The 15,283-nt window shown below is 39.5% G+C and overlaps 1 long non-coding RNA gene across 1 annotated transcript; it reads left to right on the top strand.

Moving 5' to 3' along the window:
• The first annotated feature begins 11,765 nt into the window (after positions 1-11,765).
• LOC117543176 lies at positions 11,766-12,360 on the top strand. The gene is made up of 2 exons (XR_004568530.1): positions 11,766-11,827; positions 11,925-12,360. It is a non-coding gene; the product is annotated as an uncharacterized LOC117543176 (long non-coding RNA).
• The last annotated feature ends 2,923 nt before the right edge of the window (positions 12,361-15,283 follow it).

Here is a 15,283-nt window from a genome sequence, read left to right as displayed (position 1 = left end):
ATATTACCTGATTTTTATTAAATGAGTTAGTTTTTAAGGAAGGCCAGAGCTTCAGCTGTGTCAAATAGATTGTTCCCTTTAGTTAACGTTATTTAAAAGATAATTATATTCCTATTTGATCATGTCCCCTTTATTGTATTACGAGCGTCCGTTCCCATTGGATAACGGAGGATTTTACACCCTGAAGTAAGTGATATCTGCACTACTCATCACCCCCCCCCCCCCCCTTAGGTCGCAGGCTCCTCCAACAGTGCAGCACAATAAAACAGATACACAGAAAAACTAGGGAAATAGTGCAATAAGAGTCTATATACAAGTGATTGGAATATGATATAGTAGATAAATAATTTCTAAGTAGCAGCCAGATGAATGTTATGGATGTTGTTTCTAAGTTCAGGTGTTTAATAGATTTATGGCCTGTCGGATGAAACTGTCCCTGAGTCTGGTGGTTTTAGTCCGGATGCTGCGGTACCGCCTGCCAGACGGCAGCAGACAGAACAGTTTGTGGCTGGGGTGATGGGGGTCTTTTATTATCCTGAGGGCTTTCTTTAAGGTTAACCTGGTATTTTTACTCCACTGCATTTATTTTTAGTTACTTTACAGATTTGGATTAATGATGTGAAATATAAACAACCCTTAAATCAGACTTTAGTTACACCTGAGTCAAATTCAGTGAAGGTGATTGTCAAGTGCCAACAATCAAGAGATATTTGATAGTTGGTGCTTGAGAAGACTAAATATTTATCTGCAGATCCGTATAAAGCATATTCATTACTCTTTATTCTCTAATCGTTCATTAAAGACTGTATATAATTGCTATTTTGCACATCCCTTTCAAGATTTCAAGATTTTCTAAGGTGTATTGACATATCATATACACAACTACGGTGTAGTTATGCAATGAATGAAAAACTTGGGTCACAGGTTCCTCAACAGTGCATTACAAGACATCTATCAATATGTGTGTACCTCCACCATTAAACTGTCATTCTGCACATTTCTTATACTATCTACATACATCTTATAAGAGTATAATACATGTGTATAATATCGGTTAAAATAAGTGCTTCAACATAGTTAACATTGCAGGAAAGTTGATTGTCAAGTTCCAAAACAAGCCATGCAATATATTAGACGTTAAGTACTTTGTCAGGCTTAATATTTATCTGTAGATAGATACCCCAAACATGCCCGGCGCCGTGGGAGGGCCAGGGAGGGCCAGGCCCTCCCATTTGACATTATTGCCCTCCCCAAATAAACACGATTTTTATTATTTATAAAAATTAAAAAATATATTTTTTAATTTTTTTTGTTATAAATAAACTGTGAACTTTTATGCTACGATGTATGTGATGTCAGATAGTAACTAAAACAAAAAATCGCAGGCTACGTCAAATAAATTCATGTGTCTGTTGTGATTTGTGATTCGTCCACATTTAGACCAATCACAGCGTCACACTCTGCCGCCTATTCTGGATGTGTTTATTGTGCATTCTGTAGACTCCCATTTATGTTTGAATTACACAATGGACATCAGAAATTGGCTCAAAAGGTCTAAGGATTTATTAAAACGAAATAGCGATGAAATAGCTGCAGCCGATGGTGCTGCTGGCGACCCTGCACCTGCCGTTGCAGCAGCACGCCTTAATGTCACAAGCTTGACCTCGGTAAACCCCGGGGTTGAGTTAGCGAGCCCAAGCCTTGACTCATCAAGGCGGCCGCCACCAACGCTGTCCTTCGAGGCACAGCTCCTTGTGCCCCTACCATCACCGCCTGCGTTGCCACACCCTGCACCACACCCGCCAGCATCCTCCTCCTCCTCCGTGCCGGTGCCTCCACTACAGACGCTACCTCGCAGCACATCAACAGGTATTATTGGGCCAGCAACCGCTCAAAGACCAACAGCCCCAGATGATCCAACCAGGTGAGATCGTTATCAGGGAGATTGTTTTCAGGAAAGAAGTGCACTTTTGCCACTGCATGGTACAACAACAGACCATGGCTTCAATATTCGTTAAAAGCAGACGCAGCCTTTTGTTTCCCCTGTAGACAGTTTAAAGTAAATACGTCTTCATCTGATGCGGCTTTTACTGTCAAAGGTTTTGGCGACTGGAAACACGCATTACAGACTGATAAAGGACTGCTAAGACATGCCGCAACAAAATAACACATTTCATGTGAGTGTTTGTGGAGAGAGAGACAGATACGCGAGGAAACAAATAAGGAAATGAGTACTTTGGTGCAGATCAGCTGGCACGGAGCTGTTATTACGTGTCAGCTGTCGTTGATATGATAGCTTTTTTAGCCGTCAACCAACTCCCTCTCAGAGGTGACCACGATTCACTCCACAGCATGTCCGAGTCAGGCAGTGGGCTCTTCCTATCGCTGTTTAAGTATACGCTGCACAAAGATGCAGAGTTGGCCAAAATAATGGAAAGCATTCCTCACACAGCAACGTACACCTCTCACGACATGCACAATGCCATAATAGAGCTAACAGCAGCTCATCGTCTCCGTCTCTACTATTTCTCTCCGAGTGCAACGACGAGGAAGCTGCCATCCTTAACCAGTGTGCCTTGCTGGTGATTTACCAGTGTTTGTGCTGCCACGCACACAATGTTTCAAACGTGGTTTCTATGTTGCCCTTTATTTGTGTATGTATTTTCGACAAGTGTGCGTCTTTGCGCAATGCTGTTGGCCTTGCTGTTTGATATATATTGTGCCGTGTGAGATTTGTTCTGGCGCCGGGTCTGCCTCCAAAGCTTTTTTCTTATTTAAAAGAAGACCTTAACCTAAAGTATTCTTTAATGTTTAAATAAAGCCTTATTAGTGTGTCTGTTTTGCACATCCTCCTATCAGGCACTAAACTGTTTTATTGTAGATATTATTTACAGTATCTTCTTGATATTTTCTATTCTATATTTATATCATTGACCTTCTACTTTCCCACTATTTTGTATGTACTCTTAATATTTAAATGTTTTCATCAAATATAACACATTCAAAAGTGCTTTACAAAAATGAAAGACATTAAGAAAAAGGCATTTTTAAACAGTCATTAAAAAGCAACATAATCTACCTGCATTGCAATTACTCTAAACGTGTAATAACGTGCTTTAACCAGTAGGTGGTGCGGGTTAAAAAAAACTGTCAAGTTTACAGTGTTAACAAAATAAAATATACTGCTGTTCTGGTTTAGTTTACGATGGATATATTTTGTTATTGTTTTTGATATTTGTAACACAAAAGCGATGGGAAAAACCCACAGCAAGACAGAAAAGATGGTCTTAACATGACCCAGCGGTCTAGTAGTTAATACAAAACAATAATATCAAAACAAATTATTACTACTAACTTTATTGTGAAATTAAAACAGAACGGTAAAAGAATAGTTTCCGTCTATTCTGAAGCCCGATCTCTGTAGATAAATAAAGAACTACGACAGATGTGTAATATTTAATGCAGCCAAACCATTTATTACAATGCATTCATGTGATGACTTTCAAAGAGTAAAGCAAGCACTGCTGAATAAAGTATGATTTTATCTTTTACGAAACGTTTTTTATATGGAATGCAGTTGGAGGTCAACAGAGCTTGAGGACTAATCACGGGGTTTGTCAAGCTCAGCACATGGTGTAGCCCCAAATGATAGCTGAGGATTCTGGGTAGTGTAGTGTCTTCTGCCATCCAAAAACTCCAAAAAAATGTGTTTCCGAAATCGAAGGGGAAAAATACAAAAGCATTGTACACAATTTAAACCAATCAATGTTGTGTAATTAACAAGGATAATTTGGTGTTTTTGAGTTGATGAGTAGTGCAGATATCACTGTAAAATCAATCGACAGTAAGGAGAATACTTACTTCCGGGTGTAAAATCCTCCGTTATCCAATGGGAATGGACGCTCGTAATACAATAAAGGGGACATGATCAAATAGGAATATAATTATCTTGTAAATAACGTTAACTAAAGAGAACAATCTATTTGACACAGCTGAAGCTCTGGCCTTCATTAAAAACTAACTAATTTAATAAAAATCACAGTTGTATTACACACAATGCACTGTTTTTTGAGAACAAAAATTCGTAACTAATGTAATTTTTACATTCTGACGAAAAATAAAAATTATTATGAATACAAATAAAATAAAAGAAGCCTCCCGTGAGTTACTACAAGCTATAAAGTCGATTTAAAAAACGTTTTATAGAATAAAAGCTCACTGCGGGACGTTGTAGAAATGCGTGTGTGCACCACGACAAAGGAGCCTCATTCACTTTACATTGTTTTTTTTTGCGTGGTGCTGACACGTAAATGTAGCAGAGTGCGTGACTCCACCACGCAATGCGGTGTTAAGGAGTCGTGATGGAGTCATGCATTCTGGTGAGACCAGGTTGCATATTACGTATTCCAAAAAAAGTGCTCTTGGTGCTGCCAAAGATATAAAACGCATGACTTCCTGTGCTGGGCACTACACAACTTTTGCTTTGTGTTTAGAAATATGAATGTTTGGAGAACTGCCACATCTGATGAATTATTTACCCAGTCATTTTAAAAAATAGCAAAACAGAAATGTGGAAATGTTTTTGAAATGATTACTAATTTATGAAATAGTACAACCTTTTATACATTTAGCTGTCACTGAGCTGAAATGCCAGCAGACAGGTACCATCAAAGTGCTGTTTGCCTACATGCATTTGAGGCACAATACAAGGTTAGACCTTCTGAAAGTCACGGCTGTTGCCTGCTGTGATCTCCATAGCCTGCGGCATGCGTCACCTGTCCTGTCTGTCACAGGTAACCCTGGGACATCATGTTGTCACGGTGACAGCCTCATTACAGGATGGATGACTCAACCGGCAGAAAACATTTCCGTTATGTTCCTCGTGATGTTATGATGTGCAGTGTTCCAGTGATGAACGGGGGAGAGGGACACTTCTGGAAACTTTTAACTCCTGAGCTGCAGACTGTAAGACATTTGATCCACGTATGACCTGCAGGCTGAAGAAGGGTAACCACGGTGACAAACCACTGCAGCCCCGGCTCATAAGCTCCTGTGGTTTATCACTATGTGCCTGATGTTTATCTAATCCACCCAGCTCTCCGGAGGCCCACTTCTTGACAGCATACAGGTCATATGGTGTTACAGTGCATACAAAAATAACATATTAAAACAACACTTTGCTATGATAGGCTATTTTAAAATAGTATCCTTTGACATTTGAAAAGGCATCCCCTACTGGCAGGGACTCTTATCCAGCCCAATGCACTCTACGTTATTGAAATCTGAATCATCTGAATCAATGCGTTTTATTAAACAAAGGCTGCAACAGTACAGAAAATTGTTCTGCTTGCACGTATTAAGTATGAATTACACTTTCAAATACTATATCGATTTATACTGTGTTTGGTAATTCAGTTCAGTACAAACGTCAATATTTGTTTGTATGAATTGTTGGTCCATGCAAGAAGTATTCCTTTAACCAAATACTATTACTTTGACAGAGCAATGTGTTACAACATCAGGAAGATACGTCCCCAGCTGACACAGAAAGCGACTCAGGTTCTGGTCCAGGCTCTCGTCATCTCACGCCTAGACTACTGCAACTTCCTCCTGGCTGGTCTACCTGCATGTGCCATCCGACCTCTGCAGCTCATCCAGAATGCAGCGGCTCGTCTGGTCTTCAACCTTCCTACATTTTCCCACACCACTCCGCTCCTCCGCTCCCTTCACTGGCTTCCGGTAACTGCTAGAATCCACTTCAAGACACTGGTACTTGCTTACCATGCTGCGAATGGATCTGGCCCTTCGTACATCCAGGACATGGTTAAACCGTACACCCCAGCGCGTGCACTACGCTCTGCATCAGCCAAACGACTCGCTGCGCCCTCGCTGCGAGGGGGACCCAAGTTCCCATTGGCAAAAACACGTGGGTTTGCTGTCCTGGCTCCAAAATGATGGAATGAGCTCCCCATTGACATCAGGACGGCAGATAGCTTGCACATCTTCCGGCGCAAACTGAAAACTCAACTCTTTCGACTCCACTTCGAGCGTTAGAGCTATTAACGAAGCACTTTTATACTAATAAAGGACTGGCTTACCTAAAGCCAGTTGAGTAGCACTTGAAATGTTTGGCTCTATGAAACCTGATGTACTTATATGATTCTGTTTTCTTCAAGGTTGTGTCTTCCTGGTCGAATGTACTTATTGTAAGTCGCTTTGGACAAAAGCGTCAGCTAAATGCAATGTAATGTAATGTAATGTGTTGTGTCTTATTTGTCTCTCATACAGAGTTTTCATTTAATGAGACAAATTCCTCAAGTGTATAAGAAATAGCAAAAAATATATAGGTTTTCTTTTGGAATTTCTTTAGTATATAAAAATAGAGAATATCACCAGACCTCACCATGCCCTAACACAGTTTCACCTGGAATTATCAAACAGTAAATGTATCATCCATTAATTCAGCTCTTCTACCTTTACGTAAGTAGGACACTTTTATCCAAAGCACCACAAGTATGATAAATGAGCAAACAGAGTGAGCGTCGGTGGCCCCAGAGGGAATAAAAGCCTGAACTCGGAGAGCTTTAGTGCAGCTCTCTACCTACTGATCTAACTGAAATAAGCTCAATAAGCCAGAGCAGAAGATAAAATCACTCTCTAAGCTGAGTTTTCACTCTGAAGGGCTCCAGGAAGGTTATATTAAGAGATTGTGATCTTCCAGACACCACCACATTGCATAGTACCAGTGAATCTTTCACCCAGTATATCCAACTCTTTTACAGATACTTTCCCTCCATATAGCCCACATTAAATCTGTTAATGTGTTCTTGCTTGGTTCCTTAAAGTGAAATGGAGCAGTGTAAGTATTTACACCATCATATAGGCTGATATATGAGTCAGTCGTTGTCATAGAAGCTCTTCGTTGACTAGCTCCCCGTCCTTGAAATGTATCACACCTGTGTTCACACTCGAGTGCTCACGGCCGGACGGTCGGACACACTGTTTGTAGCTCGGTGTTATTCATCAGGGTCAAAGTGTCCGTCTCACTTGAGTGACATCTGCTCGAGACAATAATTAATGGCTCAATAATTGATGTGCCCGTCATATTGTCAAGGAGATTATGGAGAGGTTAAGTCAGTCCGTAACGCATGCTAATGGAAGGTCACCAAATAACCTCGGCAGTAGTAAATACTGTACGTTGACTGAGGCGTCCATGAAGTGATGAATGCTTCACTAATAATCATTTGAGTCTATATTACCTTTAAGACAGTAAGCACTTTTGAATTGTTTTTTCATGACAGCACTAGCTTAAGGTTTTTTGAAGGACCAAAACCTCTGAAAAAAGCTTGATTTTATTTTGATGCAGTAATATAAGTTTTGCTAGCAATGTTTAGTTATTGATGTCTAAGGAAAAGGTTTTGTTGGCAATGACAAGTTAAATAAACAGAATGAATAAGGCTTGAACTAAGGGTTATTTAACAATTTCTCTGCCAATTAGTTTTCTATCAATCTATTAATCTGTTTAATGGGTTGCGCTGTTGGTCTGTCAATGGTGGTTTAATAACTTTTTTCCAGCATGTATTTGACAAAATGTTGAACTACCTTTAACCGTCTTGTTTTGGGACTTGTCTTGAAGACACAGCGATTGCTTGTGACTAGCTGTCCACTGTGGTTAGAGGACTACGAACACCATCAGATTCTAAGGAAGATGAACAGTTAGACGGAGAGAGTGATTTTCTGTGTCAGCTGCTTAGTGTGAGTCACAATAACAGGCAATGCTGTCTATATTCATGAGCACTGTGATAACATAACTGTCAGACTAGTCCTTGAAATGTTTTGGATTGCGCTCATTCTGTTCATGTACACCTGTTCTGTCCTGCGCCCGAGTTTTTCAGAGCCAGATGCAAGCCAGCGTCTGACAGTTTGACACTCCTCAAGCTGTGTGTTAATAAACCCAATCACACTGAGGATCACATCATGTTTGCTTCTTGGAATAGTTAGAACTATTACAGGGAGACATGGAGCATACATTCAGTTTGGATTAATTGAAGTCCACTTATTCCACTTTTCTTACTGACATTATTTGTTTCACACTCAAATGATCAGCTCACAATACCAATGACACCTACAAAATGAACTCAAATAAAAAATTACTTCTCTGAAGAATAATATCCTGCTTTCTTTTAAATGGCTGATGACGTACTCTCCTGTGAAAATGCATTGGAGCTTACGGTCTGCATTAAATTACTTGTTTAGTTGAAGTCAGCCATAAATCACACGTGGTGACAGGCATTAAGAAAAACGATAAATAAATAGTGTCCTGAATGATAGTCTTGTTTGATTATGAGGGTCATATACAGGCATCAGTATGAAGACGGTATGGTAATCCTGACTGCAGCTCAAGTCACCATCTGTCTCGCATTTTGTTTACTGCATATTATAGATGTTATGTTTTCAATTTTCAGTCCTGGAACCAAGTGTTAACTGTTTTGTTTTTGTGATTTTGAGGCTTCAACAGCTAGTGGTTTGGAAATCCCCTAGAGTGTGGGTGGACTTTGTATGAGTTCAAATGCATTTTTTGAATTTGTAAAGGGGGGCGTGTTTAAAACTAAAAATGTCTCAAGTTGCTCTTTAAATGAAACTACAAAACATTTAGCTTCTTTCTCTTCACCCCCTGAATAGCAGTAACAAACAATCTGCAGCCGATGATCAGCTAGTAGCAAAGCTGAGATAGAATTTATACCTTAACATTTTGAAAACAATGGCCCAGTATTGGCAAACTTCTTATGTATAATCTGATTTAGGGTTCAACATTAAGACTGTTTATGTCATATTCAAAATGGATGAATATGTCTTCCAAATCTACCAAACTGCTGCCCAATATATATATATAGAGATATATACTGTTTTAAATGTATATATATTAACAATGATTCTGCTGTATGTGTGCATAGGCAGATTTGTGAGTGCTTCGACTATGTGGTCGAGGCTCTGTCATCTCACCCCTTGACTACTGTAACTCCCTCCTGGCTGGTCTGCTTGCAAGTGCCAACCGACCTCTACAAGTTCTCCCACACTACACCACTCCTTCGCTCCCTTCACTGGCTACCAGTGGCTGCCAGAATCCACTTCAAGACACTTGTACTGGCCTGCCATGCTGTAAAAGGATCTGGTCCATCCTACATCCAAGACATGGTCAAACCATACACTCCAGCACGTGCACGTCGCCCTGCATCTGCCAATCGGCTTCACTGCGAAGTGGAACCAGGTACACTTCAACAAAGTCACGCCTTTTTGCTATCCTGGCTCCTCAATGGTGTAACGAGCTTTCCACCGTTATCAGGACAGCGGACTCCACATATCTTCCGTTACAAACTGAAGACCCACCTGTTTCGCCTGTATCTTGGCTAATAATCGCAAACAAACTTTGCACTTAACAATGATATTGCTTGTTTGAAGTACAATTATGTCAGCACGGTTCTTGTTGTCCTTAGTTTGAATCTTTATGGTTTATTGCACTTATTGTAAGTCACTTTGAATAAAAGCGTCAGCTAAATGCATTATAATGTAATGTGTGTAGGTGAATATGTGTGTGTGTGTGTGTGTGTGTGTGTGTGTGTGTGTGTGTGTGTGTGTGTGTGTGTGTGTGTGTGTGTGTGTGTGTGTGTGTGTGTGTGTGTGTGTGTGTGTGTGTGTGTGTGTGTGTGTGTGTGAAACTGCAGATCTAACCAAGTATAATAATCTTAAATTTAGATTATAAATCTAGTTTGTCTTGATTTGGGTTAGGGTTAGGGTTAGGGTTAGGGTTAACCCTTGTTTAAATAGCTTATCTAGTGCTTTATATGGAAGATTTTTTGACTTAATTCAAGTAAATGTTACTTGCCTTGTCTTGATAAGCAACTTTGTCTTTATTTTAGTTATGTTTAACTAGAAACAAGGGACCTGTCTATAAAACATCCACTTCAAGGCTAAAAAGCCTTATTTTAAGCACTAGTATGGCAAGAAGAAAACAAAAGAATTTCAAGCATCAGCTCTGTGGTTAAGTTATTTTCCCAGCTGGTAAAGACAGTAAAAGACACAATTCAAACAAGAAGTAACATCTCTTTTAATGATAATCAAAAAATGAACTGATAACTGTGTGTTATGATGTAATCATCATAACACACTCTCCTAAAGGATATGGACCAGAATAACTGATGATATGCATGACATTGACTCTTGAGGTAGGTGTGCAATCTCTACTCTGTTACTGCCCTGGAACTGGTAACAAGGTGGGGGTCCCTGAGCAGTGAGGACACTGTTGGGAGGGGCTGCCAGCTACTCAGTACCCCCTCCCTCTTCCTTCAAGGAACGTCTCTTTCCCCTGTTATCTGGTCTCTTATTATATATGGCAGTGGTTCTCAAATGGGGGTACGCGGACCCCTAGGGGTACGTTGGAGTACTGCAGGGGGTACGTGAGATTTATTTTTATGTTAATTTAAAAAAAAAAAAAAAAAATGTTAGGAAATGTAACGAAGTTTGAGCAGAGTGGGTTTATATTAACAGAGTTACACATATTTCAAAACGTGAAGTGTATAATTGCAGTTTGCCTCCCTGTCAGCATGACAAAGATCCTCAGTGAAGCACAAGCCCATGTTTCTCACTACATTGTAAGTACAACTTATTAAAAAGATCAGTTCAATGTAACTAATGTCGTCTTAGTGTTATTGCATGATGTTAAAATTGGTTTGCCATGAATTTAGTGATGGATTCTAAACATTTGAAATGTAGCATTTAAGTGTTTCTCAGTTACAAGGTTGTTGTTTTAATAAATCAGACACCGATGGTGCAGCACTGTACTGTACCTCTTTATATAGGCATTTCTTCCCTAACAAATTGTTTTTGCGCTGATCAGGGGGTACATGGCTGAATGTTTTTTCAAAGGGGGTACACTATTGAAAAAAGTTTGAGAATCACTGGTCTATGGCATAAGCAATACTGCGAACAATATCTTAATTTCTGAGGTTGTGGTGCTTTTCATTTATCACACCAAACTTGTTCAAACAATCCATGCCACATTACACATTTAAACATGAACAGCTTAACACACCAAGTATGGCTGAGCGATATGGATAACAAAAAAAAACATCACAATATCTTTGACTTTGATTTTCACACACTTCATCAGATGTGGACGACTATAACGATTGCTCTCAGTGGTGTGTGCAAATTTGGCGCTTGCTGCATTATTTAATGATGTGCTTTTTATATCCCCTGCAGTGAAAGTGTCAGGGATATTATAAAATCACCCCGACCGCTGCCCCCCCACTATCCAGCCAAACTTTCAGTTTGCTGATCCAATAACTGAAATCGTTTTTATTTCACTCTTTCATTTCGCTGTGCACATTCAATATCCCTAGGAGAACCGTTTGATTTTGGTGATCCCACGCTCTCTGTCTTAGCGCAACATTCAGGCCAATTTTGGAAAAAAAGTAGCACCAGTTTATGTACAATTTCCCAAGGTGACATTAAGATTCATGTCGCTTCAGGGATACGCATACTGTCGTTCACCAACAGCAGTTTTTCCATGATTAGCTTATACTCCCTTGGGCTCTGCACAGAACTATTTTTTTGCTTTTGTGCTTACTTTTCAGTTACACAACACTTAATGTCAAAGTCAAATTGCCTAACAAAAACAAGCACAATGCATTTGATCATGTATCCATATTGTTTTTCAGCTGGACAAGCGATTGCTTTGATGAAGGCACTTCCCTCAATGTTTCCTTTCCCAACTGCCCCACCCAAAAAGCTTGGGTCAGCAAGTGAGGCACTATTCCATGTTCTTGAGGTGAGTCTGAGTCAGTATCAGTTAAACTGAAATAAAACTTGATATGCCCTGAGGTTTAATTTGTTTCTACTTTTTGTCTCTACTTTGTTGCTCTCAGCCATCTGAGGACCCCAATACGTTTCTCCAGAAACGGCCCATCACCAGTCCAGTCATCCTAGACTCTACTAACCTCCTCCTGGCTGTTGGCAAAATCCCACTGATGACCCTACCTTGGGAAATGATGCACGAGGCTCCACTCATCCTGATGGGGTGTTTTTACACCTTCCACCTCACCTACCCCAAATGTGTTGCTACTCTCCTATCCGTCATCCAGACTGAGGTACTGAAGGACAGTATTCACGAGCGTGACCTTACTCATTCATACAAAAAAGCAATAGCTGAATGGGCAGAATTCACAAAAAAGTAGAGAACTTGAATTCTGTGTCCAATGTTTGTCAGTTCTATGAGGATGTATATATGTTGAAGAGCTTTGTTCATTTAATAAATGATCCTGTTTGTTATGGACTGACTTAATAAAAACGTGTTTTTTGAAAGAATTGTCATGTTTACTTATTTTAAGAGCATGTGTTCTAATTTAGCTCCCTAAAAACAAGAATTTCATTACATGTAACTTGTTATCGCTTTTATCCAAAGCGACTTACATACTCAATACTGTGGGCAATCCCCAAAGGAGCACTTTGGGGTGAAGTGTCTTCAGGGACACAACGACATGCTGACTGCAGTGTGTGTGTGTGTGTGTGTGTATGGGGGTGGGTGTTTTTCAAGTAGTCCTTAATGTTTCGCCCTTACATATTTTGGGCTTCAGTGAGTCACTTGACAAAACTGCCAGGGTGTTCAGAATGCTACTGGTGAGCAAACCTTTCAGTGACTTTTTGCAAGCCTCCCCTCTCGTTAAATCTTTATCTTTTGGTGCTGGAGCCCAAGAGCAAGAGTAAAAATGTCAAAGCCTTAATGGACTGGAATGTTAATTGAGGCATTTATCATAATGTTGAATCAAAGCTTTTACACGGACATGGACACGGGCTGTCTGGACCTGCACAGCCCTGCCAGGAGTCCCGGGGGCATTGTCAGTGCAGCTCCTATCGAGTTACAACATCCCGCCTGAGTGCTGCAGCCTTTAGGGGTTTCTTTTCTCAACCGTTTCGTAATGAAAAATGAATAACAACTCGATAGAACTAATAGGAGCAATGTACTTCTTTTATGTTACAGTGACAGAGAGCATAAAATGAAGAGTGGATGGAATTTGGCCAACACAAGCAGGTAGTCTGCTTATAAATCTCCTTCCTGTACAGTGAAATGAACAAGGGGTTTTGTGGAAATGAAGACCATATGGATGTGTATATAGAGCAAGATGTAATGGTTTCATAATTGATTTCAATAACACTGAATGTGTTAACATTGCTGTAATTCTTTTTAACAATCCACTCACTTTCTTTTGGTGTAGATATCCAACTGCAATCTTTAAAGGTCATGTGTTGGCCAGTATTTGGAAACAGATGTCGACATGCTCTTTAATGTAACTGTGGGCTTGTAAGTTCAGTACTGCTATTCCTCCAATAACAGTCATAAATAACTTTGGGTTGATGTTTTTACTGATTTTACAGTAGTTGATATTCAGTCATAGCCGAGCAGATAATAAGGAGATAATTGGATGCATTTTTTCCATTGTTCCATTGTTCCATTGTATGTCGCCGTGCATAGGTAAATGTCAAATGTACCTAAGACTGGACTTTTTGGATCACGCAAGCTGAAAATGTCACATAATTATGACTCAAGTTCCGTGACAACGCATTCGCTGGGAAAGAAATCCATTTCAGGATCATAACGAGCTGTGCTGCTTCATCAGGCCTGATGGTAATGACATACAGGTTTTGCCCATTAAAAATGAATTAAATACAAAATAATATTTTGCACCATTTCAGTTTTCCTGATTCTTAAGATACAAAACATGTTTTAATAATGACGTTCTATTGTCTCTCTTTGCAATTTTTGGAAACCAGCACCTCTTGACTGGCACACTCATTATGCATGCCTGCATTGCTGGCATTTGAAAAGTGAGAATCATATTTTTATAAAGTTGTATTCCAGTCATGCTCTCAGTGCGATGATCAGACTGAATCGCCATTTAATTTCAAATCAACATTGAGACATCCTGTTCATGTTAGCTTTGTTCTGTCTGGAAGGGGTTGTGATTTTTTGAATAAAACAAAAAGGTATTATTTTCAGTCGACTTGACACGGATGCTTCAGCAGCATTTGCAAAGAACAGTTACCATTTTTTTGTTTATCTATTTCTTATTTGATCTATTTTGTTCTTTCTCTGTGAAAGTGTTTGATCCAGATTATTACTCTTTCATTTAAGAAATCTAAGAAACTGTGAATTGGACTAATTCCAAGATATACAGTAAGTATATCCCCAAACAAAATTGTATTTCCTATTTTTATTCTTCTAGTTTTATATTATTAATAATGCATTTAATATTACATTGATTATCATCAAGTACAAAAAAGAAAATGCTAAAATACAGTTGTTATTATTATTATTATTATTATTGTTGTTGTTATATTTGTTACAATTGTTAGTAGAATCACCTCCACAGCTTAATGATCATTCATTTTGATAAGTAGTAATTTTTTAATGATATATTATATTGTTAAGTAAATCTAAACATTGTAATTACTCCCTATTGTTTTTGTTTTTGTTTAGTAGCTGACTGACAATTATTTTCCGCTGTTTTTCATCATTTTTACATTCATTGTCTTGAAACATGGTTCAGCTAAGGTTAACTTGATTTCAGTATCAGTCTTGACATTAACTGGAGCCAAGAACTACATTTTCTTCCCCTTTTTGAGTCACACTCAGGAGTAATCTTCATTCCTGTGCTTGCTCAGTTCAACGCCCAGCTGTTCACAGCATTTTCCCCGCTGCCAGCGATGGAGTCAGGCAGTGTTTTTCTCTTGATAGCTCTCCTGAACCGCAGATAGAGAGGCTCCCACATACAGATGTTTGTGATCATTGCTACACTGAGAATAAATGGAAGCGAGATGGAGGCCACAGAGTCACTATTGCTTTTGGAGAGCGAGCCTTCGGTGGAAAGAAGCTCCCTCGTCTGGCTGAACGGCCATCGTTCATGCGTCGGGGAGTTCGGGGGTGCTGCAAATGAGGGATGGATGAATACGCTTCAGGGTTCATGGAAAAGTTCACAAACTCAACAACTGAGTTGAATATGTGCCGTATGAGTTATGGTGTTGTGGTAAATTGGAGTCCCTCCAAAATGTCAGAGTTAAGGCGGATCAGAGCTGCTTTGTCAGTGATGTTATTTCCTGGGGGGAAAAAAGCCATCTGGGCCTTAAGATGTCAGACATAGACTAATTTATTATGTGTGCATCAGTGCCTGTGAATTCTTTTGTAAATGTATGCACTGATGGTTGTGTGCCACATGTATGTTTTTTGATG

Source organism: Gymnodraco acuticeps, unplaced genomic scaffold, assembly GCF_902827175.1.
Source record: "Gymnodraco acuticeps unplaced genomic scaffold, fGymAcu1.1, whole genome shotgun sequence".
Lineage (NCBI taxonomy): Eukaryota > Metazoa > Chordata > Actinopteri > Perciformes > Bathydraconidae > Gymnodraco > Gymnodraco acuticeps.
This window is presented reverse-complemented; position numbering and strand designations above follow the sequence as displayed.